The 27,383-nt window shown below is 36.0% G+C and overlaps 1 protein-coding gene and 1 pseudogene across 1 annotated transcript in view; both read right to left on the reverse strand.

Moving 5' to 3' along the window:
- The window catches only part of LOC138708518 (secreted protein C-like), a 1,615,872-nt gene that overhangs the window by 384,576 nt on the left and 1,203,913 nt on the right, over positions 1 to 27,383 (reverse strand). The gene's annotated exons all lie outside the window — the stretch shown is intronic.
- On the reverse strand, positions 16,389 to 16,507 carry LOC138709676 (5S ribosomal RNA; annotated as a pseudogene).

Raw genomic sequence — 27,383 nt, forward strand, 5'->3', positions numbered from 1 at the left:
GTGTTTGGGAGTAAATGTTCCTTAACAAAAAATGATCCTCTCTGCATGGTCTATCATCTCTATCAGTTTGTCGGTGATGTCTTGTTACACCCTGTAAGATTTGAATTGTAGCGTGACTTGTGAAGTTAAATAAAAATCTATGCCAACATTTTGAATATTTGTTATCTACTGAGTGAATCAAAAGTCTGGAACCATATAAATATCTTCCATATGCTTGATTTTCGATTACTATAGGTGTTACCAGTATTTGTAAGACAAAATGCTCTACCAGTGACACATTCAATAAATTCTAGCCCTCTGCTATCTTAAAAGCCGTCATTTTGAATGCAACTTTGAAATTTTAAATGGAAAGGGAGTCATTTAGGTACTCAGAATCATGTGACATTTTCTGAGAAAAACAATGGTGAAATCCGTTTTCAGATATCTCTATTCTTTTTCAAGTTATTTGAGAATAACTCTAATAATGACACAGACATTAGTTACTGCATCTACAGATATTTTGTAACATGGTACGTTACTAAGGAGGCTTTGGAAAATATGTTTTTATGCAATTCTGGTAATTAACTTTTCCTGCTTTACTGTTTGGTTAACCTGTGACAGTTTCAATGCATTGGTTTGATTATTTGAAGCTTTTTATAACACATTTCTTCATTTTCGTGATGACATTATCGAAAGAGGAAAGAATTGATATCATTCTTCATTCCGGTAGGTAAAGTCACAGAAATGTTGCAGCAGACTGGAGAAACAGTTCCCTGGACATTGGATTGGTCGATGTGGACCAGTAGAATGGCCGGCCAGGTCTCCAGATATAACACCACTTGAGTTTTTCTTTTGGGGTTACATAAAGAGCTTGATATATGAAGAGAAAATTGAGAATGTGGAACATTTAAAGAACCGCATCATTAAAGCCTGTGCGAAAGTCACCCCGGAAATGCTACAAAATGTTCTATCCACATTCTCAATACACGAACTTTACTTGTTTTGGTATTGAGTGAAAGTGACCGGAGAATGAAATTAGCAGAGGACTGGCTGAAGTGTATACTGGACTGTTCACTGATAGTCTGACAGCAGAAAAATGACACACCGAAATACGATATAATTTGTTCTACAGAGAGAGGCAGCGAAAAGTTACCGCAATATGCAGGGGACGTCGAGGAACCGATTGCTCGCAATCCATTGCTCCATGATGTTATATTTCTTTACCTGCTTTCAAAATATAAGGGGCGGCATCTGTGACGAAGTAAAACATTTTCATATTTAATTCTTTCTTACAAAGCGTCTTATCAAGAAACAGAATTGCGATTGATTGATTTTAAGGCGGTTCTGAAACGTTATTGGCCAATATCCTAATTTCATCCTGTAAGTTGAATAGTCATTCTAAACCTGTCGAACATAGTCATGAAATCTATCTGTTATGTTAAAAGTTTTTATTTAGAGGTTACGTAAACAGAACAGATATCTGATGGCATTAAAACATTCCCTATTTTTAATGCAAGTTCATCCAATTACATTAGCACAGTGATGGAATACTGCAACATGTTTTTCGTCCACAGTCGCAATTGTTCCAGCGTCTCTGCGAGAGACAGAAAATATACTCTACGTCGTGATAGAAAAGCAATTGCATCCCATTGTTAACACTTACACTGGTCTACAGCGATTTTGCTACTAAACTAAAACAAGTATACCAGCCTTAATTTCAATATGCTGATTACAGATCTGAAGTCGGTTTTTTCTATCACGTCACAATTTCAAAATAACATTTTTTTAATTTTTAATTTTTATATCTTTAATACATTTAATACATTTTATTTACTTACTGTGATTTTGCTATTGAATAAATACAAGTGTACAAACCCTAATTTGAGTGTGCCGATTACAGAGTCCGTTTCTTTCTATCACATCACAATTTTAAAATTACAAAATTTTTCATTTTTACATTTTAGATCTATTTTATTTATTTTATTGTGATTTTGATAATGAACAAAAACAAGTGTACCAATCCTAATTTAAGTGTGCTGGTTACAGATATGAAGTCAGTTTTTTTCTATCACGTCACAATTTTAAAATAATAAAATTTTTAATTTGTAGTTATGATCTGTGACACTACGTTGAGGTCAAAACTCAGTGCTCTTGAACTCGAAACTTGGGAAAAATTTGTTCTAGTGCCAACTAAGTTTTTAGGAAATTATCGAGCTGATAATTTTTTTAAAATTTTAGTTGGTTATTTAACGACGCTGTATCACCTACTAGGTTATTTAGCGTCGATGAGATTGGTTATGGCGAGATGATATTTGGAGAGATGAGGCCGAGGATTCGCCATAGATTACCTTGCATTCACATTACGGTTGGGAAAGCATCGGAAAAAACCCAACCAGGTAATCAGCCCAAGCGGGGATCGAACCCGGGCCCGAACGAATCTTCAGACCGGCAGGCAAGCGCCTTAACCGACTGAGCCACGGCAGCTACGCTGAGCTAGCAGCCTATATAACATGCTTAGAGCACTTCAGAATCTAGGTTGTCGCATTTCTTTAAAAATTCACTCTCTTCATTCACATCTTGACTTTTTTTTTTCCATCAAATTTCGGCGCTGTGAGTGACGAATTTGGTAAGACGTTCCATCAGGACATATCAATGATGTAGTCCAGATACCAGGGTCAATAGAGTCCGAGCATGATGGGTGATTTCTGTTGGTTCCTACAGCGATCGAGCTGATAATTTTTTTTAAATTTTAGTTGGTTATTTAACGCCGCTGTATCACCTACTAGGTTATTTAGCGTCGATGAGATTGGTTATGGCGAGATGATATTTGGAGAGATGAGGCCGAGGATTCGCCATAGATTACCTTGCATTCACATTACGGTTGGGAAAGCATCGGAAAAAAACCCAACCAGGTAATCAGCCCAAGCGGGGATCGAACCCGCGCCCGAACGAATCTTCAGACCGGCAGGCAAGCGCCTTAACCGACTGAGCCACGGCAGCTACGCTGAGCTAGCAGCCTATATAACAGGCTTAGAGCATTTCAGAATCTAGGTTGTCGCATTTCTTTAAAAATTCACTTTCTTCATTCACATCTTGACTCTTTTTTTTTTCCATCAAATTTCGGCGCTGTGAGTGACGAATATGGTAAGACGTTCCATCAGGACATATCAACGATGTAGTCCAAATACCAGGGTCAATACAGTCCGAGCATGATGGGTGATTTCTGTTGGTTCCTACAGCGATCAAACAACATGTCAACTTAAGCGGAAAAACTTTGGTATCAAGTAAGCAGACCTCGCACCACGCAGTTATAGAAACCACTCACTGTCTTTCGTGTAGTCCGGATTTGTGCGAGGAGGGCCTAGCAACTCGCATGTGTCGACTAAAAAAAGCCAAGGCTTAACTGTTGGAGGGACCCAAAATATATAATACATTAATTAGAGCTTACCCTGAGCTAAGTACACTTAACACACATAGATTTAAGAAACAAATCAGATTAATTATTTAATTGTTTAAGCTAATTGAGTTAAAAATTGATACTCTAATATTCATGTACTTTTGTATTTTCTATTTGTATATAGACCCTATTATTACATGCTGTATGTATTTTGCCACTTATTAATGTGATTGTGCTCAATGAACTCTCTTAATTTTGTGATATATTTTGTATAACTGATCTGAATTGCGCCCGAGCGCGAGCTTCTGCTCTTTCGGGCTGCAATGCCTAATGTAGCTCAAGTGTATAGTATTAAATAAATATTGTTATTATTATTACTATTGTGCTTACCTCACGATACCTACATTATGACTGAATGATCGTCTACCTCTGCTTCGGCATGTGGACGTGAGACCAACAGCCGACTAGTCGCTCTAGGCCAGAGGTGACCAAAGCGGGTGTCGTGATTATATCGTGTAATCACAGACATTCTAACCGGTACGAGGAGTTTCCTGTACATTGCTGTTTTTTTTCATTCACGTACTGAAGGCAAGCAGTGGCGGTATCATATCGCTCTACAAACTCTGTCTGTACAAGCAGTAAGAGGTGGTTTCGTAAAGAATGAGGAGAACTTTTTTGTTGTTTTGTCGGAAAAAATGTAATATGTTTACTTTGCTCAACGGTTCAGTTAGGAGTATTTGGAAACATTAAATGCCACGCTGAATAATATGTAATTATTATTATTATTATTATTATTATTATTATTATTATTATTATCATTACTGACCACTAAGTATGTGTTTCTATAATTCTCCTGTACGTGCATGAATATTGATATTTTTAGATCTTCTCCCTACAAGGATAAAATTATTAGGTTTTATCTCAATTTTAATGTTCTTAATCTTTAGACGAGGGTTACTATTTATTAGTAATTTATTTAATAATAATATTTTAGAAAACCTGATTAAATATTATGTGCCAACGAACTGTTAAACGCCAGGAATTGACATGTCTTAGATCAGAGCCAGGAAGAGAAAGATGAAATAGATAAATAAATGTAAGGAAGTCACCTACCTAATGGGGTTTTAAATATTTCGTGCTCTAAAGCTTTTTAATAGAACAGAATTTCTCAGAAAAGTAATGATTAAAATAGCTTAAATAATTTGTCAATAAGAACTTTTTAATTTTGAAAAACTACGAAATTTTCGACCAAGTATCGAGAGAAGAATTTAGAAAATTCCTGATTATATTCAAGAGAAAGGTTAAAAAAGAAGCAAGAAAAATCGTATATTATTCACTGACTCTTCATGACAGCAGTGACATTACTGAAACAGCAAAGCTTGAGATTTTTATCCGCGGAAATGATCAAGATGTCCATACCTGTGCAGTAACGGCTAGCGCGTATAGCCGCGAAACCAGGTGGCCAGGGTTCGATTCCCGGTCGGGACAAGTTACCTGGTTGGTTTTTTCCGGGGTTTTCCCTCAACCCAGTATGAGCAAAAGCTGGGTAACTTTCGGTGCTGGACCCCGGACTCATTTCACCGGCATTATCGCCTTCATATCATTCAGACGCTAAATAACCTAAGATGTTGACAAAGTGTCGTAAAATACCTACTAAAAAAATTAATCAAGATGTTAGTACAGGAACCAAAAGTGGTTGTAGTTTTCATCCCAAGTACCTTTCCTCCGTCTCCTTACTTCATAGGCTACCTTTCGCATGTAATCACTGCAGCTGGAGTTTTGGTCACCGCTGCTCTAGGCCCTTAAAAGGCTGTAGCGCCAAGGATTATTATGTTATAAGTGATTATTGGAACGCTAAAAACTATATTTTCTTAAAAATATTCGTCAGAAAAAATAGTTACATTATTAACTAAAAGCCAGCGCTTTCAGCTAGAAAGAAAACTAAGGTTTTTCACATTTTCAAGTAATTCTGAATTAATTTTAAACATGCACATAGTAATATAAGCTGGTAACAACGTGGAATTGGTGCACGACTGTACATTTGAGACAATTTCCTTAAACCTCTGATGCTGACATTTTTCATTACTTTTCAGCAAGGGAAATGTATGAACTTATAAGAGAGCAGAGATTTTCCTGCAGGGCATTTCAATTCCAATAGAAACTCCACGAAGATTAAGACGCAAGATTTGGGGTCAATCCCCTTACAGATGTAGAAACAATTTATACTTTTGAATAACATTCATGGCTAAGGGTACTAGTCTGCTGGAAGACAAGAGGTAGGTATGGCGTGAAACCGCGAAATACGCGGGAAATGACCGGAAAAAGTAACATTAATGAGAACTCCAGTAAAAACGCATGACATTCACTGACCATCCCATTACATGAACACTTTTCACAAGTACTCCAGCATCTGTCAGTTCTGCTTCACGCAATGCGGACTAGCAGATATGACGCGTCGAACACGGAAGAATTCCTCTCTTGTTCATCGCGTTTGCGGGTTCGATAGAATATTGGACCTTATGTACAGTAGTGGTAAAAAAAACCGGACCGACCCTTGAAGCCGATTTCAGAGCCTTGTTCCTAATTTCCTTGTAAGGACGCGAAATCGCGTAGTTTTAATTGTTTTCTACATTTCCCCTTTTATTATCACCATAATCGTCGTCATTTTACACAACAGTCGTGAAAATGTTGAATATATGAGTTATGTACAGTATGTAGCCCGTAGTCAATATACAGAGTGGAAACTGGTAATAGATATGAGAAGAGATTTGAAAAATCTAAAAAGTTTTTTCTCTAACATTCACCGATTTGGAGGAAATCGTTATGATTTTATGAAGCATTTGGCAACATCGCGGCTGCTGCAATAACTCTAAGCAAGCGCGGCCTGCACTCCTTATCTTTCCCTCCCCCTCTGCTGTACTCAGTCGGTGACGCGCGACAGTGCGCTACATTGCAAGATTCATTTTAAAGATTTTCGTAATTATTCTATTTAAATTCATGTTTAATTTGCAAAAAAAAAATAAATAAATAAATAAGACATTAACGTTCAGATTATTTTTACCTATCTGCTTGTATAACAATCAGCCATTTCTCTCGGGCCATTACTGCAATAGAGCGCTGCAAACGCTGGCCAGATTATTTTTTCGTGCTTAATGGTGCTTCATAGAAGGAAAAGTGTATTAAAATTTTTGTTGTACAGGGTGATTCACGAGGATTTACCGTCTCTTACAGAGCTTATTTCCGAAGACATTCTGAGCAAAAAACGTCATATAAACATTTGTCCTAATCTCAATATTTTAAGAATTATATTAATTTGAAGTTGTTTGTAAAATACCATTATTCTTTAGTTTTAAGGGTAAAAGAATATTACAGATAAATAATGAACTATTCAGGAGTATCGTTTCTTTAATTAGCTAGTATTCTGAAGCTAAAAATGTGTTGTGAATTTCATAGTTGCTATATACAGAATTTTTTCTCGATTTTTAACTACAAAATTACATTTTCTTATGCATTTCTCAGAACAATTGTTACAAATCACGCCATTCTTACACTTTTAAATTCTTTAAGACTATACATTAGGATGCAGAATTAAACTGTTAAGAATCAAATTTCATAGTTGCAGTGTACAGAATTTTTTCTCGATTTTTAACTACAAAATTACATATCTTATGCATTTCTCACAACAATTATTACAAATCACGCCACTCTTACACTTGTAAATTCTTTAAGACGGTACATTAGGACGCATAATTAAACTGTAAAGAATCAAGTTCCTAAAGTCGTATGATTTGTAACAATTTTTGTGATAATTGCGTAAGAATGATGTCATTTTTAGTTAAAAATTAAAAAACAAAATCTGTACAAAGCAATTAACAACACTTTTTAGCTTCAGAATACTTGCCAATTAAAGAAATGACACTTGTGAATAGTTCATTCTCTGTTTGTAATATTTTTTTTACCCTTAAAACTAAAGAAAAAAGTTAATTTACTAACAATTTCAAATTAGTGTAACTCTGAAAATATTGAGATTAGGACAAATGTTTATATGACATTTTTTGCTCAGAATGTCTTCGGAAATAAGCTCCGTAAGTGACGGTAAATCCTTGTGAATCACTCTGTATTTAACACGTAGAATCATATCGGTTCCCTTCCAGCCTGTATATAGATACGAATTTAAATACATTACAATGTTAAAGATAGTACATATTGTATTTTATTACTTTAGATTGAGTATAGACATTTACATAATCATTTCGATTTCTTTAAATCCCCTGTCAATTAATTTTATTGAAACTGCTTTTTACAGTACCTAAAACTCTTTCGAAATAACGAGTCTGAAAGACATCCTTGTATGACAAGTGTATGAACACGTATGTACTCTAGGTAGAAGGATGGCTTAATTTTTGTTAGTAATATGATTAAAAACATCAGCTACTGCGATGCAGTTCCTTCACATAAAACGAACAGATCCATTTTGTACAAGTAGAAGATCCAGGCCGGGCACGTGTCCTAAGTTTTATATCGGATTACAGGAAATGCTTCTTTTTTCATTATTTTGAAAAAAAAAAGTTACTTTGTAAATTATATAGAGGCTTATATTCGATAATTGAATCGATTGGTCTGACGCTGCTGCCTTTCTAGCTTGTTTCCTTTAGCTTGTAACGCGATATGTGGAGCAACAACCCCCGGAGCCTCGGGGGCGACTGGGACAGAGGGTGAGGGAAATAACGTAACATGTTACCTCATTATTTTAAAAGGGCGGGGAGGGAAAGGCAAAGGAAGGGAAAAAAAGCACAAGAGGAGCGCATATTTGTATTTTTAACCTTTCATTTTTAATAATCCAGGATTGACAGAACAAAAAGGAACGTTCGCGTACGGTAAGTTTCACTATTTTCCTTTTCAGGCCTTCTTTCTATATTTATCTCTCCCTTCTCCTTCTTGTAGTTATTTTCTTTTGTTATTATAACACAAGAATCTTCTTAACTGTGTAGTCAGAGCCTGCTAGTCTCAGAATATCTAACCGTAAGGAAAAGTTTTTTTTTTTTTTCTGGAAATATCGAACGGAAATGTTAATTAACAATTCATCGTTTTCTCCTACTTGCTAAGCTTTCAACTCAAACACTTATAGATAACGTCCACAAAAAGGACATGAAGCGACATGAGTGAGAAATGTTTTCTTCTCCAAGCAAGAACATGGAGAAAAATGCTAGATGCAAGTAGTTTAGGGTTGTCCAATCAGCGAATATGTGAAATATCGAAGTGCCAGTCACTTTAACCGAGTTGGAAATAACGAACAAATTAAACTGGAAATGGAATAATTATGAATATAACAAGTGGGTAAGAAGCACAATATATTTTCAAATAAAAATTACATGAAACGATCAAATTTATTAAGTTCTATGTGGGAAACTTAGAATCTATAACGGATCTGAAAGCTAGGCCTACAAATTATCGCTCACAAGCAAACATTCTGATGGGGGCAGATGAAAAGTTACATTCTTTCTTTCTCCATGTTAATAATGTGAAAAGAAGTGCTTATACAAATGTTGGCTACTCGACCGCAATTACGAGAGCCGTAAAAAAAAAGGTCGCCAGGGGCCGTTAACAGAAAGAAAACAGAATTTCATTAGAAAAATTTATTGAACAGAGACAGCAATTGTTGAGCTATTTTTCAATATATTGCCTACCGGAATTGAGACATTAGTCATATCATGGGATCAACAGAGAGGTGCAAACGGCTTTCAAATGCTGGTTCCGATCCCAGACGGCTGACTTCTATGAAAGAAGTATACAAAAATGGTTCCATTGTATGACAGATGTCTCAATTCCAGTGTGGGTTATGTTTACAAATAGCGCAACAACTGCTGTATCTGTTTCAATAAATATTTCCCTGCAAATGTGTTTTTTATGTAAACGGCCCAAGGAAAAATAATTTCTGGACGGCCTTGTAATTGCGATCGTGTGGTCAAAATTTATATAAGCACTTCTTTTGGCGTTATTAACATGGTGGAAGAAAAAATAAACTTTTTTATCTGCCCCCACCAGATATTTGCTTGTCAGTTAAAAGGAAATGTTTTTTTTAGTTTATTTCAACTCTAATAAAAGAACTAATAAAACAGAATATTCATTCATTCATTCATTCATTCAAAACCCAGCATTCTCCAATCTCCTCTATTTTCTGCCTCCCTCTTCATCGCCGCATACTATCCATAATATACTCGTATATCTGAATCTTTTATACCATCTGGTATTTTCTTTTGCTTCGAATTTCTTTCCCGTTCACCATCCTCTGTGCATCCTTCAGTAGGCAGTTTCTTCTCTAACAATGACCCAGCCAATTTTATTTTCTCTTCCTGATCAGTTTCAGAATTATTCATACATCACCCACTCTTTCTAGCATAGTTTCGTTTCTTAGTCTGTCCATTTCACACGCTCCAATCTTCTCCATATCCATATTTGAAATGCTTCCAGTAGTTTATTTTGCTTTGTCATAGTTCTCATGTTTATGTCGCACACAATGCCACACTCCATAAAAAGCACTTCCTTTCCTTAGTTGATATAAAATGCCTCCTTTGCTATAAAATTAATTAAATGCTTCCTTTCCCATTACTGTCCTCCTTTTGACTTCCTGGCAGCAGTTCATGTTATTACTCAAAAGCATACCCCAAATTTCAGAAGCTGTCCACTTCTTCCAGTACCTTATTTCCAATTCGCATTTCACATTCTCCATTTTTCTTCCGATAACCTTGGTATTCGTCTTGTTTGCATTTATAATCATTCCATACTACTCACACCTGTCAGTTAGCTACAGTATATTAGCATATTATATTAGTAAATTATCTCATCTTCTCTTAATAACGTCATATCATCAGCAAATTTTATGCACTTTATTTTTCTTTCTACTACTGTCACCCCTCCCTTGTTATGAAAACAGTCTTCACTAAATTCTCCAGGTAGATGTGGAAATGGGGAATTAATAAAGGACATTCTGGTCGTACATCTCTCCCTACTATTACATTTTACATAGCAAAATGAAGGTGCAATGAGCTTTCGCCAAATTTCTTGTTTGTTTGTTTGTTTGTTTGTTTGTTTATATATTAGGAAAATGGTTTTCGCCAACGATATTCTATCTAAATATATTGTTTGTTTTTTTTAAATTGTATGGTATTGCCCTAGCAAGAGTGTTCAAAGACAATTCGTCTCACACTGGTAAGTGGTTTACACATTGCATGGTTTGTCCTATTTACCTCCACAAGAAGTACGCGATTGTTTTGTTTTTGATAGGACTGATATTAAGTCAACATGCCCAATAATTGAACAGTTTAACTATTATGTTGTAGATCACTACATATCTGACGAGGTCGCACTACCTCCTACAATATGGGCCGAGCAATCGTCTGAAATCATTCACACAACCAACGTATATGAAGCTTTCCTAGAAAATTCAACGCCTTATTTTAAAACTCGCATCCTGACATTTTTAAGATACTTTCAGTTTTAAAAAAGCATGGGGGGACATGTGGCGAGACTACATCAGTCCAGATGGACCCATGCAGTCACGATGTGGAAACCCTACGTCGGAAAGAGAGGACAGGGAAGACCACGGCTCAGATGGTCTGACATGTTTACCAGAGAGGGGGGGAAACAATGGTCGAGGACAGCAAAGAACAGAATTTTGTGGAAAGAACTAGGGAAGCTCATTGTAAATAGATAACGTAATCAGTGTTAAGATATTGTAAATAGTAAAGTCAGTATTAGTGAAAGTGTAAGATAAGTTTTGTAAATAGTAAAGTCAGTGTTGAGAAAGTGTCAGGTAAATAGTGTAAATAGCAAACAGTGCTTGTCAAACTTCAGTGTCAGTATAATGTGTGTAGTGCAAGAAAAAAAAAAAATGAACAAAGAACAGAGTGCTGAGACTAGTTAAAGTTGAACAGTGTTATTAACAATGTCACAAAAGTAGTATACACACGCTCGCCTGAATTGGCTCACCAAGCGAGTACACTTGAGCCATTCCTGTCGAGGGGGTTCTAACCCCATCACAGGAGGCCTGTGCCCAATATGGGACATCATGGCTAACATTCATTCATTCATTCATTCATTCATATATAAAAATAAATAGAAAGCAAAATTTATTGTACTGTATTATTTTGTGAAGTATGTTCTGCATTTAAACATACCCTTCATATGAATGTCTGTAACTAAAAAGAAACTAATTTAACTTGTTTTATCAAGTGTTTCAAGATATTAAAATATAAGAGTACAATTTTTAACCACACCACGCTTTCATTCGTATGCCACTCCGCAGTCTGAGAAAGTGGGACGGAAAATTGAGGAGTGGATCAGGACAGCACGTTTGCACATCTCCTTTTTATGTTAGGTTAGGTTCTTTTCAAACTGAAATGACGAGTGAAGCGTAGGACAGTTAAAATTACTCTAACCTAACCTAACCTAACCTAACCTTTTTATGTTAAGTTAGGTTAGGATAGGTTAGGTTAGGTTAGGTTAGGTTAGAGTAATTTTAACTGTACGTTTCACTCGTCATTTCAGTTTGAAAAGAACCTAACCTAACATAAAAAGGAGATGTGCAAACGTGCTGTCCTGATCCACTCCTGAAAATTGTGCCCTAATACCGTAACGTATTACCAGCATAAAACAAAAATGTTCTTATATTTATATATGAATTAGTGGCACTACAGCAAATGGGGCAAAAACATTATGCCGCTTTTGCAAGTGGCACACACATGGTGTCCCGCAAAATGGATGTTAAACGTATTCTTAACTACAACGCGGCCCAAAATAAAATATAAAAAAAAAAACATAATTGAACTTTTCGTTCGACGAGGAAAAATTATGACGACATTATCAATAAAATTATGGTTACTTCAATTATTGCTGAAGAAGGCTGTGTAAGATGTATTATCAAAATGTTGCTCAGTATTGTAGGATAATATTTCCTCGTAGAGAATTATTTTCGTTTATACTCTGTTAATGAAGGTGGTAGAGCTGGCGTAAAAGCACTAGGCCTTGCGAACTTTATCAAGAGGAATTTAATAAAGATCCACCATCAAAGCGTAAAATATTACTCTTGGTAAGTAAATTCAGGCGAAATGGGACTCTATAATGTGAACGCAAAGGAAGAAGTGGGAGGAGAAAAACAACTTCAGACAATGCACATATGCGTAGGATGTTTGAAAAAAAATGTGCACTCCAGTGACGGATAGACAGGAAATTAAATGAGAAGCGAACATCGTTTCAGAGAATGATCCATGCATTGGGTGTGTTTTCTTACCGCATACAAGTTATTCACAGTCTGCAAGCACGTGATTTCAGTGAAAGTCTTTTTTGTTGTGTTCGAGCTCTTGAAAATACCAGTATGTATCAAAATGAAGATTTCATTTTCAATATCCGGTTTTCCGATGAATGTTGTTTTACGTTGGACGGATACATCAACTTGCAAATGACAAGTTTCCTTGGATTCGTGATGCTAATCGAGTGTGTTATTATCCCCGCGGCCTCATGCTTAACATGTCGCCATCATAAAATAACGTGCGGTGTGCTTTTAAAATATAATTTTGCCGACCGATTGTTGCTCTGTAGGTTTCACTCTAACCGTCACGTTGTCACGTCTACTTCCTCGATAAGAATAAGCACTAGTTTGGTATATTGTTACATAGATATTACTTACTTACTTACCTACTTACTGGCTTTTAAGGAACCCGGAGGTTCATTGCCGCCCTCACATAAGCCCGCCATCGGTCCCTATACTGAGCTAGATTAATCCATTCTCTATCATCATATCCCACCTCCCTCAAATCCATTCTAAATTGTCCACACCTGTGGAGTAACGGTCAGCGCGTCTGGCCGCGAAATCAGGTGGTCCGGGTTCGAATCCCGGTCGGGGCAAGTTACCTGGTTGAGGTTTTTTCCGGGGTTTTCCCTCAACTCAATACGAGCAAATGCTGGGTAACTTTCGGTGCTGGACCCCGGACTCATTTCACCTGCATTATCACCTTCATATCATTCAGACGCTAAATAACCTAGATGTTGATACAGCGTCGTAAAATAAAAAAAATCCATTCTAATATTATCTTCCATCTACGTCTCGGCCTCCCCAAAGGTCTTTTTCCTCCCAACTAACATTCTATATGCATTTCTGGATTCAGTCATACGTGCCACATGCCCTGCCCATCTCAAACGTCTGGATTTAATGTTCCTAATTATGTCAGGTGAAGAATACACTGCGTGCAGTCTTGTGTTGTGAAACTTCCTCCATTCTCCTGTAACTTCATCCGTCTTAGCCCCATATATTTTCCTAAGCACCTTATTCTCATACACCCTTAACCTATGTTCCTCTCTCAAAATGAGAGTCGAAGTTTCACAACCATTAAGAACAACCGGTAATATAACTGTTTTATAAATTCTAACTTTCAGATTTTTTGACAACAGACTGGATGATAACAGCTTCTCAACCGAATAATAACACGCATTTCCCATATTTATTCTGTGTTTAATTTCCTCCCGAGTATCATTTATATTTGTTACTGTTGCTCCAAGATATTTGAACTTTTCCACCTCTTCAAAAGATAAATTTCCAATTTTTATATTTCCATTTTGTATAATATTCTCGTCACCAGACATAATCATATACTTAGTATTTTCGGGATTTACTTCCAAACCTATCTCTTTACTTGCTTCGAGTAAAATTCCCGTGTTTTCTCTAATCGTTTGTGGATTTTCTCCTAACATATTCACGTCATCGGCATAGACAAGCAACTGATGTAACCCGTTCAATTCCAAATCCTCTCTGTTATCTTGGACTTTGCTAATGGCATACTCTAGTTCAAAGTAAATAGCTATTATTATTATTATTATTATTATTATTATTATTATTATTATTATTATTATTATTATTATTATTATTATTATTTCACATACGAGTACGTTGATATTTTTAACTCTTAATAATAACTCTTTAATAATAATTTTTAATCACATACCTTAATGTTCGTCCTCAGCACAAGACATTGCAACCTCGGTTTTAGTCCACGTGGATTAGCCAAGTAAGTGTCATTTAATCATGGAAGCAGCTTATTGGTTGCAATATTGAAATTGAGGCGAGTGATCGGAGCGGCGACATAAGAAATTGAAAACAATAATGCAATTACATTTCAAGACCTGCCGAATGTTATGCACGAGGCCCCTCAAAGACCTGCCGAATGTTATGCACGAGGCCCCTCAAAGACCTGCCGAATGTTATGCACGAGGCCCCTCAAAGACCTGCCGAATGTTATGCACGAGGCCCCTCAAAGACCTGCCGAATGTTATGCACGAGGCCCCTCAAAGACCTGCCGAATGTTATGCACGAGGCCCCTCAAAGACCTGCCGAATGTTATGCACGAGGCCCCTCAATGACCTGCCTAATGTTATGCACGAGGCCCCTCAAAGACCTGCCGAATGTTATGCACGAGGCCCCTCAAAGACCTGCCAAATGTTATGCACGAGGCCCCTCAAAGACCTGCCGAATGTTAACCATGAGAGCGCGGCGATAATAGGCCTACCCATTGTCATTACGGGACAAGGTCACAAGAGAATGGTCTCATTGGATCTTACTTCCTTGAAGATGAGCACCGAAATAATTTAACCAGGAAAGAGGTCACCAAATGATTATCCAATAATATGTTTAATAGGCCTATTTGAGTAGGCTATATTTTGTCACAGTAGACATCTTCCTTTCGGCTTACATGGCTGCAACGTGATGATAGGCCTACTCTCCTACGCACTATAACAGTGCCACTAGAACTTATGCACTAACAATTTCATCGACGGCAGAGTTCCAGAATTCGAGAGGAAATTAAACGCAGAATAAATATGGGAAATGCCTGCTATTATTTGCTTGAGAAGCTTTTGTCATCCAGTCTGCCCTCAAAAAAGCTGAAAGTTAGAATTTATAAGACAGTTATATTACTGCTTGTTCTGTACTTACTTACGGCTTTTAAGTAACCCGGAGGTTCATTTTCGCCCTCACATAAGCCCGCCATCCTGTGCAAGATTAATCCAGTCTCTATCATCATATCCCACCTCCCTCAAATCCATTTTAATATTATCCCCCCATCTACGTCTCGGCATCCCCAAAGTTTTATTGTATGGATTCGTAACAAGCTGCTTTTACGGTGATGGGTTGTCTGCCCTTCGCCCAACCCCCAAGCTGGAGGACCACCCCTTATCGGCTGTCCACGACTGCTTATTCAATATATTCGCAGCTGTAACAAAGACGACAGCAGAGCAGGTTTAGCGTGACTAAGATTGGGGGCATGGAAGGGTAATAAAATTATCGACGAAGAAGGAGAACGCCTTTGTCCGATTTGCAGAGAAAAGGACTCCTATAAATATATTTTATTACAGTGTTTCGAATTGGAACATGTACGGAGAAAATCTACCACCCTCGCTGCTAAGTCAGAATAGGAGTTCGCTTGCATGCCTTGACCTCATGGGGAATAGAGAATACGAACAAAAGATTGGCTTGTTCCTCTTGAAGGCGAGAAAGATTAGAACTTCAGCTGTTGAAGTTTGTGACACGAACTGAGGAAGGGATAATAGTATATACCCAACTATACACTTTCATGTCTGTTTTAGGTTAGGAGATATTATATAATATGTTTTGTGTGCCATTTTCACTTTAATATGTGTGTTATTTTAGAGAGTAGTGGATATAATCATACGTGGGGGAGGTGAAATCTACAAAGTAGGACTTGTTCTAGGTACAAAGCACGTACGGTCAGAAGACCCGTGCACTGGATTTTAGAGAAAACTGTGATAATATAAAAATCTGTGTGCATAATATTACTCAATAAATCCACTATATTATTATTATTATTATTATTATTATTATTATTATTATTATTATTATATTCGCAGCTACCCTTCATATCTGGAGATCGTCTTCTCTATCCGCAACCTGAGGACGCGCCATGGCGTGGTGATAGGGGCCCACAATAAATGGCACTAAAATTTTCCCCAACGGCATGTGGTGTTCCCAAGCGGTCACCCATCGAAATACTGACTACGCCCAATGTTGCTTGACTTCGGTGATCGGACGAGAATCGGTATTTTCAACATGGTACGGCCGTTGTTCTTGTTCTGTATGATTGAGAAACTTGGACCCTCACTGTGAGAGATGAACAGAGGCTAAGGTTGTTCGAGAATAAGATACTTAGAAAAATATTTAGGGCAAAGAGGGATGAAGTTACAGAAGAATGGAGAAAGTTACACAACGCAGAACTGCGCGCATTTTATTGTTCATCTGACATAATTGTAAACATTATATCTAGACGTTTGAGATGGGCAGAAATGCATATAGAGTGTTTGTTGGGAGGATGGAGGAAAAAGACTTTTGGGGAGACAGAGAAGTAGATGGAAAGATAATATTAAAATGGATTTGAGGAACGTGGGATATGATGATAGAGACTGGATTAATCTTGCACAGGATAGGGACCGATGGCAGGCTTATGTGAGGGTGGCAACGAACATGCGGGATCCTTAAAAGCCATAAGTAAGTAATCACAAAATTATAAAATTAACTTACTGTGTTTGGAAAATTAAATTATTACTTGTAATAATAATCCTCTATCGTGTTTTACAAATATATTACATTTTGCATCTTTCTCTAATGTTGGCAATATTGGGTAGCAGTGACTTGTATGTCAAGAAACGTATGACGTCACATGTCATGATTCCGCCTGTCACCGATAAGCAAATTGCTGTATCGAAGCTTCGGTAGCATCAGGAGACATGTGTGAGGAATTATGGGCAGTTTTAGAAACACATAGGTATACCATTGCATTATTACTAGATACGTTTCTCAATTGACTTTCATGATCGTAGATTCGGTGTACTTTATTATGGACCATACTATATAATATCGATGGTGTTCAGGTAAAAGATTTTATCCCACAAAACAAAAATATTTCAGAAACAGCTATAATTAAATTTTAACACATTATTGGTTAATTTATATGAAGGAATGTAAACATAATTGTCAAAAATATATATTTACGTTTAGTAACTAAACTTACTTAAACTAATACACTTAAATTAATATTAAAAATAAATAAACCCTAACACTCGAAAAAGTAATAAATAATTTAATGACCACCAACGATACGTTTATATCATTGTTAATAAACTGCTATTAATTTTCATGATCAAATTATAGCATAAAAACTGGATATTAAATATCTGCAGTGCCTAGGAAAAGCGACATAAGTCAGTTTCCACAAACCTTTTTCTGATAATTTATTGACAACTTACGGAACATCTGCTCGCTTGGAAAAAGAGACATAAGTATTTCTCCCATTACAATAATTCATACAGAAAAAAAAATCAAATCGACATAAACCAGTGTAAGTTGTCAATAAATTATCAAAGAATGTTTGTGGAAACTGACTTATGTCACTTTTCCCATGCACTGCAGATGTTATGTAGAATATTACGTATTTATTTTAAGAAGGTTTTACTTTTTTGTCATTATTTTTATTACAAGAATACTTCAGAGAAGACTTGTGATACTTAACTTCTTTACTATTTATTTGAAATGAGTAAGGAAGTTTCATTAATGTAATACTCTACTATATATTATAAGTCATTAACTTAGAATAAAATCCTTTCTCAGGAGAAACAAAAAACGGGTTCGAGCTGCTGCGATTCCATTACAATTCTCTCAATTAAAAATTATATGCACTCCTAACAAGAGTTGCATGAGAAATACATTTTATTTGTTTCTCAATGACTTTATATTCTCGTGTTATTTCTTTGAAATCGCTGCTTCTGTCGACTAGCTAAAATTGATGTCAAATTAATCACACTTTAACGAAGTTAATTTAGGTAACAATTCCACATAAAAAGTTTTTTACACCGAAAAATCTCGACTAGAGCCACAATGATAATAATTATAATTTGTGACAACAGATCTGAAGACTAGCGACATAACTACATCATTCAGCACAAAGAAAATATTTTTCTAGTTTGTCTAGAGGTTTAAAAGTAGTAGATCCACCAACAGACTTTGCTTTCTATTAGGTTGATGCATGCGTTCGTTAAGTTTCTGTTCGTCAGCGTTGCTAGGAGATTTTTTTATCGTTTGTCATTTGTTATTTGAAGTGCTGTGCTTGTAAATATTGAATTTTGCTGATTTGAGAAGAATTTGTGTTATTTGTAGGCTAAAGAAGATGAAGTGTAAATTGGGGGAAGAACACTTACTACATACTGTATAGGCTAATTGTGTTTGATTTAAAGCCTCGATTTTTCTGAATCGACGCATGCGACGTCGCACAAATCCGGACTACACGAGAGATAGTGAGTGGTTTCTATAATTGCGAGATGCTATAGAAACCACTCACTATCTCTCGTGTAGTCCGGATTTGTTCGACGCGGGCCTCGCATCTCGCATGCGTCGGTTCAGAAAAACCAAGGCTTTATGGAGGAACAAAGGCGTGTACGGGGAGAATGCCATCCGGGATTGAAAAAATGGTTGTATCGTTTCAACACACAACACTCCGCAAAACAGTTAGTGTCCATCCAGAGAAAATGATGTTATGCGTCTGGTAGGATAAAGAAGGCGTCGTGTACTGCGAATTGCATCCCAGGAATGTGACCATACCTGCTAACATTTGGATCGGTCATTACAGAAATGGCATGAGTCAACTTTTTGTGGAAAAATATGTTTTCATTGAAACATATAGTTTAAAGGTATATCTATCATTCTGCAGAATAATGGATTCAGTCACGAATTTGTATCCACAGTGTTTTACGGCTTGTAAACTTCCAGCTCTTGCACAAAAGTCATGAGTCAGTGACTCGTGTCCTATTTACAGCGAATGGATGTATCAATTATTTTTTATTTTATTGGATTATTTTACGACGCTGTATCAATATCTCTGGTTATTTAGCGTCTGAATGAAATGAAGGTGATAATGCCGGTGAAATGAGTCCGGGGTCTAGTACCGAAAGTTACCCAGCATTTGCTCATATTGGGTTGAGGGAAAACCCCGGAAAAACCTCAACCAGGTAATTTGCCCGACCGGGATTCGAACCCGGGCCACCTAGTTTCGCGGCCAGACGCGCTGACCGTTACTCCACATGTGTGGACCGTATCAATGATGGCACGGAACTGATGTTCCTGTCTTTAATTGTTTGTTTCAGCTTTTTAATCTCTTTTCCAATATCAAAAATTCGATTAGTTCTGAGCAAGGTTACCAGATTGTACAATAACTATGCCTATTGTTTCATACGATTATTACAGATCCAAAACAATAAGCCATTATCATACACAAAAATTGTAAAATGTACTATATTATATAAGTTAATTCTCTCTTTTTCATTTTCCCATTTTCTTAGCCAAAAAATAATTAATTGCAGAACGGTTATGTGTTAACCAATTTTATTTTTTTCTCAAAACATAAAATTCAAAATTAAAATTACAATACGTAAACAATTCCCACCGAATTAGATTATTGATGTTATTGTGGACAAATATCAGTGTTTTATAGTTAACCATAGAAATAGTTTTTTATTGTTCCTGAAAAGTTTACTTTTTGTGACTATACCCTTTCTGAAATGACCGATTCATTTATAGCCAACTCAGACGCATGGCGGCCGCAATTGAAAAAAAGAAACGACCGGGAAGACTACATCAAGTGCTGCTGCAACACGATAAGGCACACCCGCACCCCGCTAACATGACGAAAGCAGCTATTCAGAAACTTGTTTGAGAGGTGATTCCATATCCCTCATATTCACCCGACCTTGCGCTCTCAAATTTCCACGTTTTCAGGACTCTATCCAACAATCTTCAAGGGAACTTGTTTGCTTGATTAATTCTTTAACTTCAAACATGAGATTTTTGCAGACGCGGTGTCGAAAAATTATCTCAGCGTTGGCATAGAGTCATGTATACTGGAGAAGAATATAGGCCTATTACTGATTGTCTGTTTCCTATTCAGTTCAAATGAAAGTTCTTTTATATGCCAGTAAATCTACTGCGATAAGCCTGTCACATTTAAGCACACTTAAATATCATCGACCTGGACTGGGATCGAACCCATAACCTCGAGCACAGAAGGCCAGCACTCTACCGACTGTGCCACCCAGGTCGACAAATGATGTTATGAGCATAAATGATAGGTAATATTTTACGTAAGTGAACAAAGAAAAATTTACCAAACAAAAAGTTCGTATTAATACTTACTTACAAATAGCTTTTATGGAACTCGGAGGTTCATTGCCGTCATCACATAAGCCCGTCAAGATTAATCCAGTCCATACCATCATATCCCATCTTCCGCAAATCCATTTTAATATTATCCTTCCAGCTACGCCTCGGCCTCCCCAGAGGTCTTTCCCCCTTAAGTTTTCCAACTAACACTCTATATGCATTCCTAGATTCATCCATACGTGCTACATGTCCTGTCCATCTCAGAAGTCTAATTTAAATTGTTCTACTTTATTCACGTACGATATTATGCTTCCCTATGTTAATATTATAATATAATTTAATTTAAGTGTAATTTTAATTTTAGTTCCTATTTTATTTTATATATTCCTCTTATATTAATATATTATATTACGGTATATTATATCATATATTATATTATATTATATTATATTATATTATATTATATTATATTATATTATATTATATTATATTATATTATATTATATTATATTATATTATATTATATTATATTATATTTTATATTATATTATATTATAATTTCATTGTACCTGTAATTTTAATTTTCGTTCCGACTATTTTATATCCTATATTCCTCTTATATTAATAATATATCTGAACTGCGACCGAACACGAGCGCTGCTCATTCGGTCCTCAAATTTTGTTAATATTATTGTATCCTCTTTTTATATTGATTGTATTATTTTATTTCTATTTCTATTGTTGTAATTATATTCTATGGTCTGATATTCTGTAAACAAACAGCTTTCCAAATAAATAAATAAACAAATAAACAAACAAACAAATAAATAAATAAGTAAATAAAATAAATAAATAAGTAAATAAATAAATAAATATTCTAATCCACTCTTATATATTTTTTTGTTCACAGACTCTGGAAATTGGAAGAAAACATGTCATTTTCTCATGCAATGAAGAATTTTTCTGTTCTCCATTATTTTGTTTGTTGATTTATGTAACTCGTTTGCCGTTCTGAGTTTTCGCGCTGATTATAAATGTGAATACTTTCTACGCTAGTTTTCAATTCATCTCCAAAGTTTAAATCAATTCAAGCTACAGCTCATCAAGAAATTTAGAGTTACAAGAGATAGTACTAGATAGTCCCAAATTATCTTCTTTTAATAATGATTGCGAAAGAAAATACTGACCCTTATAAAAGGAACAGACTCCAGTTCACTAAATTTATACGAAGTGAGCTATAAGTTGGGGAACTTGTTTATTTCAATGGAAAATAATTGTGAATAGTTTCAAAGTTACAGATTTTATACGAAAAGTAAAATATGAGCACAATATGCAACTGTTGAAAGTTTATAGTTGTTATGCAATACACGCACACACACATACATGCTCACTCACACACCCTGTTCAAACAGCAGACTGAAACTTAGTTGCGGAAATCAATAACATTATAGCAGGCAGGAAGCTAGCAGGGATAGGAGTGGGGAAATGGTGACTTGTTAAGGAAGAAGAAATGCCCCGAGGGGACAGATAAAAGAAGATATCAAGATAAAATATACAGAGAGCGAGAAAAAAAGGAGGGAGGAATATGTTCGGGGTATGGAATTAATAGGTAAGAAAAAATTGTGCCGGACGTAACGAAAAAGACATAAAAAGAAAGGAAAAAGAATTATGTTTCAAGTAAGCGTAGTTTTTCTTTACCTCATGTAAGTGCGAGTCAAATGAAACCCGCTCGATGTCTAAACTTTTAACACAGATGACCGTGAACATTAAAAGTCACATTTGTGTTTATAAACTAATCCCAGAGGGAGTTTAGATGCTTGATTCTGATTTGTAACACACTGTTCCCTTAAATTGACCGAGCATATTGGGAATTAAATGAATGGCTTTTCCAAAACACGATATGAAAGGTTTCATTTAAAACAAATTTTATCTCGAAAAGGAAGCAAAACCGACAAAAAATTATATTAAACCTTCATTGTTTGAAATATCTCAAAGAATAACCCCCTGTAATTGACTAGGCTTCGTATTCCAGCTACCAAAAGACTGAAGTTAAAGATACTTTGGGTATATAGTACGTCGAACACAGTGATGCAACAGATAATGATATAAACAAACAGGCCTTCGCTTCGTGTTTGTGGAATACAGTCAACTCCCTACATTCTGAAGCTATACTAGTAAAAACATGCTTGAGCCGTGATGTTCATTTTCGTCGTGATCTTTGTAGTGAATAATAACGTGCATTCGTAAATTACTGAACTTGAACATATACGGATGTCACTTGAAATGATTTTATATTGCAAGAAATTCTTTCAATAACACATGACGTTATTGGTGCATGATTTAGTACAAGATATTCCTATTATCTGATATTTTTTCATGTTTCATTAGAATATTGCATATCGCTTATCACTGAAAACCCAATAATTTTCTATGTACTTTTCTAGAAATTCCCTGAAATGTAGATTATTTAATTTATTAATTGGGATGTTGGCACTGAACAACATGGTAGACTACACAAATCCATGCTAAACGTCGAATTAATATCCTAATAATTTTCAGATTTTGATGGCACTGGTTCTTTCGAATTATGTTCAACACAATTTCGTGCCTTTTGATGTAATTAAAGTGCACTGTTTTTTTTTTTTTTTCAATTTTAGGTTTATTGTACACAATGTATATGTAATGTTGTCTATATTGACAGTGAAAATATTAGTTCAAATATCCTCAATTATGCCCTCCAATATTACATGCTTGAGTGAATGAACCTTCAATCAGCCACAAATATGGAAGTTATTTAAATAATACGACTAGTAAGAGCAGTGGTCGGTAAGACTACTCACTATGACTGCGTCCCGGCTTTGACTTGTTATAGCGAAAGACAGAGCGTGCGTAACTATTTTGTATACGGAAATACCTATACCTGCGCTGTGACGTCACATATACTTCGAATCAAGCAACTACATTCCAGCCTATAGGTAGCTGAATTTCTAACCCTATTAATGACATTATACTTCACATCGTAAGGATAAAACCTAACTATTTTTCCCCCATTACTACATATGCTAGTGGAATTTGGTGATTTTCCTAGTTTGCAAGTAGAATTTCCTTTTGCCAACTTCGTTTCAGATTTCGATACTGACAAATATTACAAATTGTAACGATTTTGTAATTGTTATGTTGGAAGCTGAGACAGACGTTGGCGATACTGGAGTTTCACGAAATTAAAATTGTGCTAGAATTCTGAGCCGGTTACTGAAAGCTAGTGAAACTTGAACACACTAATAATAATTAATTAATATCAGTATTAATATTAATACATAATAGTTATTTTATGTGTTGCGTTGTGGTTATAGTTGAAGATATATAGTCAGGTTAAGTGTGAATAAATATAACATACTTAGATGTGATAGCTAATGCAAGTAGGTAATCGATATAAATACCATTTCACGTTTTAATGAGTTTATTTCGTGTTTAGATTTTTATTACAGCTATATTTTACTACTTAATTAAATTATTATTCCCAGAACATGAATTTTAAAAGCAATCGAAAAGTATTGGGAATAAATCTGAATAAGGAACAAAAAAAGTTTCCTTCCCAGGCAGAATCGAACCACTAAAGTCTTAGTTACCAATCTATCGTGCTCTGGAGTGAACAAGGTTCTGAAATCAGCTACAAGTGTCGGTCCGGTTTTTTTTGCCACTACTGTACAAAGATTTCGTACAAGTGGTATGGTCTTATATTTCAGTAGTCGACAGTAGCAGCACTTACAAGATACCTACGCCATAAATTACATTTGTAATGTATAAGTTGCTACAATTTATTGCCGAAATCTAACGCGCTGAATCAGCGGTAGGCGAACTGTTACTTGCCGGTGTCACTTTTCGAAGGCGCCGCGCCGTACTAATGAAACCTGTTTCCAGGCGTACACGCGTTATATTCATATGTACTGTGTGAAGCATAGCTATAATAAATATATTTAAGTCTCATTATTATTGAATAACTTTCTATTACGATTATTATTCAATTGCAACCCTAATATTAAAATAAAAACTATCATACTTAACTTATTATCGAACAACTAGCCCTAGATTTAGTTTAAAACAATTCTCTATTTGAAACACGGATATGCCACAACTTCTACGTGAAGTTAAAGCTGAATCCTAGTCGTGGAATTAGAAATTACTTACACCTTTAAAGCGATAAAATTACGTCCTCGGATCCTGTTGTACCGGATCCGAATCCCCATAACGTCGAATTATCCACGAAATGTTAGTCACAAATGTGCAATATTTTCTTTGTTTAGGGATGGAAGTAGATATTCCAGAATGACACCGATTACTTCCGGATTCCTTATCAAAGCCAAAATCCGCCGCTTTGAGTACATATGTTATGGCTGGAATGCGGCGCTGCATAGCTACAAGGGGCAACTACCTGTAAGCTTTGAAGAGGCTTCAGGAAGAGCGATAAATGAATTCGTCTATACGTCTATAGCTATTCTACCCTCATTAACCTCTGACATTCCAACTACAAAATGGTCAGATGGGTCAAACCACGAACCTGCCTGCGCTCCAATACATTATGGATTGGTTCCGTGGGAAAAGACCAGCAGGTGCCCATGGATGGTTATGATGGAAAAAGAGGGAGTTAAAGCACCTCTTTCAAAAACTCGTTGATTACGATCTGAATTTGCAATGCCTTCATACATGAACGAGAAGATGAAAGCTTGCACAAATCACAATGCATATTTATCCTTCGCCAAATATGTACAAAGATCCAACACCTCGGGTCCTTCAGTACTCACTCGTGCAAGTATCTCGGAACGAAGTTCCATATTCAGTTGTTCTTGATGGTGTAGTGGTTATCGTACTTACATTTAAATTCAAAAACCATGTGTTCAAATCTCACTTAAAACGATTAACGTAGGGGGAACCTAAATACAAAATGTACCTTTCAAATGAAGAGCTCGTAAACCCCAATTGAAAATTCAAATAGGAATAAATACTCTAAATGAATGCTTCAATACATAGGCTATAAAAAACCTTTTATTATGGTTAACTGCATAACAGCTTTAAAAGTAACGTAGAATCTGCCACTCCATTGGTATTTTGTCAGGCTTCTGCAGAACATGTGCTGGGCATGTCTCTACGTCAGCCGTGACGAAAATGCAATCGTACCCCGAGCCACTGTGTCACCTGCAACGAGCATAGCACCTATGGAGGGAGGCGGACACTCGAAGGCGAAGTGAAGCAACTGTCTGACTTATTAACGGATTTTCATTTTCCTTACGTCAAGCACTTAAATAGAATTTTATACAGTACAAGGCTACAAACTAACGTTTAGTGCCATAACGAAGAAAGAAATGAACGATAAAACATAGGATACATTATCACAACCTAAAATTAACTCTCTTTAGAATGTCTCTGCGACAGAGTTTCAAAATCAGGAATTATGTCACTTAATGCCAGTCATAGTTGATCACGAAGATATTTGTCTGTCAGTGGTGATCTAAATTTGGTTTTTACTATTTTCATTGTTGAAAATAATTTTCCATAAAGGTAAGTTGTAGCGAACATGACTTCACCACAGTAAGCGAAAGAACGAAGCTTCGGATATTTATTTTTTGGCAAAGATTTGAAAAGTACAACATTTGTCAAGTCCTTACATCTAGCTTTCATTTAACATCACATTGTAAATCTGCGAGTTTAAATTGGAGAGCTAACCGCATTATTCGTACATCTGCTGAAAAAGGATCGACGTACAGAGATGATGATGATAATGATAATAATAATAATAATAATAATAATAATAAGAAGAAGAAGAAGAAGAAGAAGAAGAACACTTAACCGTTTAATGTTTCATGAGTGACATGTGGTATATTGCCGTTTTATGTTATACATACGTTTTCCTCGTAATACTTGTGAACAAATCATACATTTAATATTCTCATCATATTGGCAGAAAAAAAATAGGTCCTCCCATCCTACTTGAAACTTTCTTTTTGTAGAGGTACATGGCTTCGAGAGAGACATTGCGACGATACGCCACTTGCAAGTCAGAGACAAATACAAATGGAACGGAGTTTGACTCTAGTAAGTGAGAGAGTGGGGGTTGTGGGAGGCAGAATGCAAGAGAAATACACAGCTATCATTGCGAGCCACAATGTGCTCGTGAGTCATATTTTCGCCACGGCTGCTCTACGTGAACCTTTCTCTCTCAGAAGTTATGCCTGTCGACAAAATATTAAGGGGAGAGATGATGTAACTTAAATTTTTCTCCAAAACAGATGCATTCTTTTTATATTGGAGTATTTTCAAGGGTACAGTCTGAATTTGCACATTACATATAGTTGCAAGTGGTTATTCTATTGCAAAATTATTACAAGTTTCAACATTTCAAACGTTAGTCAATACGGTATATGTAGAAATTAATTTGTGCTAAAAGCATATATTTGTGGACATAAAATGCAAGTTATTTGTTATCAAATGCGCATTTCAGTTGAGCACACCGCTGTCTCTTCATTTACACAGGACTCTGATACGGTGCATCGGGCAAATAAGCCTGCACCGTAGTGCAAGGAGTTGGCGACGTCTGCTGTAGAATGTGACGCATGTGCCTTGTCTTCCTTAACGACGAGTATAAATATTATTCAATACTAGCAGAACGTTATATTTTTACACTATCAAGTTTTCACCTTCTTAATTTTGTAAATCCCTTTTTCTCTGTAGTCCCTTTTAATTGTTTTTTAAGACACTTTATCAACTTCGACGGTTGTCTAATTTCTAAGTGAAATGGAAGTG

Source organism: Periplaneta americana, chromosome 11, assembly GCF_040183065.1.
Source record: "Periplaneta americana isolate PAMFEO1 chromosome 11, P.americana_PAMFEO1_priV1, whole genome shotgun sequence".
Lineage (NCBI taxonomy): Eukaryota > Metazoa > Arthropoda > Insecta > Blattodea > Blattidae > Periplaneta > Periplaneta americana.